General features: G+C 51.1%; 2 protein-coding genes across 3 annotated transcripts in view; one reads left to right on the top strand and one right to left on the bottom strand.

The window, feature by feature from the left end:
- The window catches only part of PDE6H (phosphodiesterase 6H), a 50046-nt gene that overhangs the window by 28027 nt on the left and 16433 nt on the right, over nucleotides 1-5586 (bottom strand). The window lies entirely within an intron of this gene.
- The window catches only part of ARHGDIB (Rho GDP dissociation inhibitor beta), an 11535-nt gene continuing 9844 nt past the window's right edge, over nucleotides 3896-5586 (top strand). Inside the window, exon 1 of the mRNA XM_006024195.3 lies at nucleotides 3896-4051. The gene's annotated coding sequence lies outside the window, so the exon portion shown is untranslated. The remainder of the gene's footprint in view (nucleotides 4052-5586) is intronic.

Below are 5586 nucleotides of genomic sequence, written 5' to 3'. Positions count from 1 at the left end.
AATTTAGAAACAGCCAATAGTGGGACACAAATTTGCATGCGGGTGGCGGGAACTCCTTTGCACCGGGGTTTTCTCTATGCAACTGAGAATTGCACCATGCAAAGAAAGCTCCTCGTGGCGGGAAATAATTCTGCAGTGCCGAAGCACACACAAAATCATACCCTGGGGTCATGACATCCCCCCCTTGCTGAAGGCACAGCTGAATTATACCATATGCTCGTCACTCGGGTCGCCAGTAGCTCTTATAACAGGTTGTTGAACTAAACGGATAAACACAAAATCAGCTAACATAAAAAGTTCATCCTCCAGGGATCGAATTAAATAATAGCCGGCACAAATACATACACACATAACCAGATTTATAACAAAAAATTGAACGATCAGGGCTTCAGTGGGTGTCATGGCGAAGTCGTGCGTCAGGCCCTCACTTCTTCTGATGATGTTATCCTTCTTGGGGCTTCTCTCCGCCACGCACTCTGAGTTCCGGATCTGTGAACAAAACTCTCAGAAAATAAGTTAACGTATATCAAAATATTTACAAAAACCCGCACACAACAGGGCGGTTTGTTAAACTCAAACTCCATGGACATGAGTTCCAGCCATGAGACTATAGCCTCGTCAGATTCCATTTCAGATTCTCTGTACAGCTCCTGTAACTCCGTCCAAGCACGAAGGCGACTGGTGGCGGCACAAACTTCATCTTGTGCATCAGTCACTGGGTTGATCGTTGCTACAGGACGAGCTGTTACTTCGGGAGTCGATGCTGTTATTGTTTCAGGCAGGAGGGGCGGATGCACTCCTCCACTCAATTCTCCCTTCCGTCTGCAAGAAGGAGTGGTCGCCGGGAGCAACGCTGCGTCGGTCGGCGGGGTCGCCGGCCGAACTCTCCTGGGTTCTTCCGAAGCTCCACTCTTCGCTTCCGGTTCTTCCATGCGGTCTCCCTCTTGCTTGGCGCTATCTTGGCATGGCGTCTCAAGATTCTCTTTTGCAGCCGCTTCTTTGACCGCTTGAACGGCCATATGCAGCTGGGCTTTCAAACTTAAATTCTTTTGCATTAGATCGGTTACAGTACGAAAAGTTGCAGTTAGCATTCCCCCCTTGTCGCATTTTGGGGTCACCCTCTCATCTGTGGCGCATTCCTCCGTCTCCAGATCTTCGCGGAGCTCGGGGTGCCCCCTCCCACCCCTATGCCAGATGCTGGAGGGAGCGGGGTTTAACTCCCCTCCCTGCCCCCTTGCCTAAGGGGCCCTGCTCACTGGCCTCTGGCTGGGCCCCTGACCCTGCTGCTGGAGTTGTGAGGGGGCAGGACCCTGGTGGGGCAGCAGCCCATGTCCTGGTGTCTGGGGAGCGTGAGCCTGTTCCTGGTGGGGGAAGGGGGGGGCCGCAGGCAGGGGTCAGAGCTGCCACGCATTGTGTGTGGGGGGGGGCGGCACTAGCCATAGTCCCCCAAGCTCCCCTAGCACCACCACTGCTCACCATGTACAGTTTGTGGCAGCTTTCCCTGTCTGCAGCATGCCCCACACTGGGAATAGGCTCATGCTCCGTGACACCGTGACAGGGGCTGCAGCCTCTGTCAGGGTTGCTCCCCCTTGCTGCTCTCCTGCTTCATGCTGGGTGGCCTCTGGCCCTGCCTCCGCCCCACCACTGGAGTGGTGAGGGGAGAGCAACCCTGATGGGGGCTGCAGCCCCTGTCACAGTGTCCCGGAGTGTGAGCCTCTTCCTGGTGGGGGGGGGGCATACTGTGGGGTGGTCCAAGCTGCCATGGACTGCACGGTGTGAGCAACAGTGGTGCTAGGAGAGTTTCGGGGGGCAATGGCTCCCTCCGAGTCCTAGTGCTGCCATCCTCCCTGTGTAGTCTGTGGTAGCTCTGACCCCTGCTTGTGGCCCCTTTGCCAGGAAGAGGCTCATACTCCCCAGATACCAGGACAGGGGCTGCTTCCCTGTCAGGGCCCTGCCCCCTTGCAGCTTCAGTAGCAGGGGAGGGGCCTAGCCAGAGGCTGGCCTGCAGTTCCCCTTAGGTGAGGGGACAGGGATGACAGTTATTCCCTTCCCTCTGGCATCTGGCCAGGGGGCAGGGAAAGGGCTTATCCTGCTGCTTGCCCCGCAGAGAGCGCGAGTGGTGGCAGTGGTGGTCATAGCGGGCAGATACCCTGTGGTTCTCCGGGTGCAGAGCAGGCAGAGGGGGGAATAATTTTCCTCCCTCCCCCCTGCCTGAGGGACCAGTGTTGGCTGGCGTCTGGCCGCAACCCTGCTGCCGCAGCAGTAAGGGGTGAGCACTCAGCAGACTCTGGGTCAGGTCTGCAGGACAGGGGGGGAGGAATTGAACCCCCTCCCTGGCTAATTTGCTCTAGGCCTCTGCCCAGGGCTGGCCAGGCCCCTGCCACTGGAGCAGCCAGTCCAGTCAAGACATGCAGGTCATGCTGGTGGGACAGGAGGGGGCGGGGAATTAATCTCTCTCCTGCTCTGTTCTGGGGCCAGTATTTGGCTAGGCCCCCACCCCTGCTTGTTCCTGTTCTGGTTAGGGAGCAGAGAGTCAGGGTCAGCCCTGCTCTGGTGGAGCAGAGAACACAGCCCAGAGAGCATGCTGGATGCTGGGGGACTCTGGTTTAACTTAAACCAGGAAGGGGTTTGGGACAGAAGTTGCATAAACTGGTTTGAGCTCAATCAGTTAAGTCTGATACTATTTTCAACCAGGATCTCAAGCTGATTTGGGCCATTTTGAAACTGGTTTATATGCACTGAACTTATGTTCTGTTACACGTTTAAACCAGTTTCTGATCACTTAAACTGGTTTATGTGTAATGTCTTCCCCTAGCCACAGGGTCCAGGAGAGCAGTGGCAGTAGTTGCTGTTTCTGTACCCCGCCCCAAATTGGCACCTGGAACTGGTATGCTGGTCTCCGGTCTCATTAACCTCAGCAAGATAAAAAATGGTGAGGCATCTGCAGCAGTAATTTCTGTAATGTAACATTTGTAGTTGGAAAAGTATGAGGTTGGAATTTAAATTATACATATAGGAATGTACAATTCCTATATGCACAGTTGGAATCATAGAACTGTAGCCCTGGACGGGGTCTTGAGAGAGGATCTAAACCAGCTTCCCGCACCGAGGTAGGAAAATGTACGCATAGACCATCCCTGAAAGCCATATCTCTAACACGTTCTTAAAATCTTTCATGCAAAAAGGAAATGTAAAGCGTATGTATGACTGTGAACAATTAAATGCATCTGTGTTGAAACTAAAATGTAAATTCTGTTGAAATTTCAGAGAGGAAATCACATGAAATCATTTAAATCCCTGAAAAGCAATCTCTCTAAAGCGTGTGAAAAGGCCCTTGAAAATTAAATGCTACTCTTTTTGATGTAGTTTGTGCTTGAAATAGATGTTGTGAGAGACCAAGCTTAGGTTAGAGATTTGTGCCATGCTTTAAGTTGAAAGCTAAATGCAGTCTTAATTACAGACAAGATAAGGTGCCAGAGTAAGGCACAGTCTCTTCCTTTCTCGCCCCACTTTCTCCCCCCACCCCACACTCAGATAACTACAGACATGCTGCCAGATCTGCACACGCAGCCTGATTCTCATTTCATTTAAATTAATCAAAATCAGGAATAATTTCTGAAACCACTGTTGTCACCCTAGCATAAAGCTAATGTGAGAGGAAAACCAGGGCAGGGTGGCAATACAAATGCCCACCCACCCACAAACATGCAAAAAACGTTGTAGCATAGGTAGCTATATTCCCACATCCATGACCAGGCATTCTTACACAAAGAGGTGCAAAGTAATAGACAAAAACCCATTCAAAGACATGGAATCACATAGAGATGCACACACACAAAATGCATGGGGAAGGGTGCTGGTCTGAGTCTGTTGATCAAGATACAGAATCCAGATAAGCACTGCAACGCTGCAGCTCAAAACTTCCTCTTTAAGTGGGGTGGCTGGGGTTTTTTTTCATATTTTTTTTACCAACTTCCTTCCTGCTCTAACTGCCAAAGCTCAAAGCTGAGAGCTGAGAGCGGAGAGGGACCCCAGACACAGACGCTAACCAGTGAGTACGAGTTCAGCTCAACGTGGGGTGGGCTTGGGGAGGCAGAGAGGGAAAAAGAGCCTTTCCACTCTATTACCAAGCATGATTGTGTCTGTTTTTTGTGGAGGAGGGGACATGAGGAATGTGAAAGAAATGCAGCGGGAGTGGCCTTGGTTGTACCTGAAGGGGAAGTCAGGGTGCAGCAATGAGAAGGGAGAAGTGGCTCTGCAGGGTGAGCTCAGCTTACATGGCAGGGTCAGCAAGGCTGGAGGATCCTTAGGAAGGGGCAGAGGCTGAGAGGGGCTGTCTCCAGGATCTCTGGTACTGCCAGGCATTCCCCAAAAGTCTGCTCAGGCAGTGGTATATTTTTACCTTCCAGCCCTGGAGAAGTGGGCTTGGCTAAGGGAGTATTATACTCTTTGTCATGGAAAATGTCATTCCATTCCCTTGACTGCTCCCTTTCGATCATGTTAGACAAGTCCAGCAGTTTGTTTTTAAGTGAATGTTTTGTTCCTGAGAAGAGTTTGGAAAATGGTGTTCCTGCAACCCCCTGAATCCACGGAACAGAAACCAATGCAGCACAGCGAACCACAAGGGAAGCCTTTTTTTTTTTTTTTTTTTTACTTACTGCGTCTGCTCAGCGTACTTCCCTGCATGCTTTACAGAGCACCGCAGGAAGGGAGCCTCAGACGTCACAGCCTGGTCAGCCCCTGGCAGAACTGCTAATAAGGGGTGACAGTTAGTTGGTACCCAGAATAAAAGGGCACTTTTTCACTTTCTGTTTTGAAGCCATCTCTTTCTGTCAGGGGCCCCCTAATTAGGTCCTGCTTTTTTTTTCCTTTCAAGAGAAAGCACCCAAGCCTCATTGGCAACAGGCTGAAATCTAGAGCCCTTAAAGAGAAAAGTGCTGAGGGAAAGGGAAGAGTGGGGGGTAAGAAGGGTAGAAGGACTTGTGGAAATGGACAAAGTAAGAGAAATTGTTAATGGCAGAACAAATTGTCTTAAACTTCTTTTAAAAATAACTGTCCTTGGATTAACTACATTTACTTTATGGACAATATAACCCCGAGTCCTGAGCTTCAGGGCTACAGTGATAGAGCAGTTAAAATATCTTGTTATGGATCTTTAGGCATAAGGTTACTGACCTAGTGCAGGGCTGCTCAACCCCTGGCCTGCAGGCCAAATCTGGCCCATAGAGTCATGGGGTCAGGCAGCAGCAGGGAAGTGGTAGTAATTAATACTACTATTACCCTTCCCCCACTGGCAAATTAGCAACCCTCCCTCTGTTCCCGTGCACAGCCAGATCAGGGCTCGGTTGTTGCCATGTGGCCCGATCAAGGCTAGGCCTTGCCTGCCCTGCACACTGAAGTCAGCCCACCAGCTGTACCTGGCCCATGGATGGACCTGGCATTGGCCATCTGGCCTGTGGTGAAAAGTTTGGGCACCACTGATTTAGTTGAGGCGTTTTCAGCCTTTTTGGGTCATTGTACCCCTGGTAGCTGGTTGAGAAGGCAGAAGTTCCCCGGCAGCCAGACAAGTGCGGGGGGTGTCCCCCA

Source organism: Alligator sinensis, unplaced genomic scaffold, assembly GCF_000455745.1.
Source record: "Alligator sinensis unplaced genomic scaffold, ASM45574v1 scaffold166_1, whole genome shotgun sequence".
Lineage (NCBI taxonomy): Eukaryota > Metazoa > Chordata > Crocodylia > Alligatoridae > Alligator > Alligator sinensis.
This window is presented reverse-complemented; position numbering and strand designations above follow the sequence as displayed.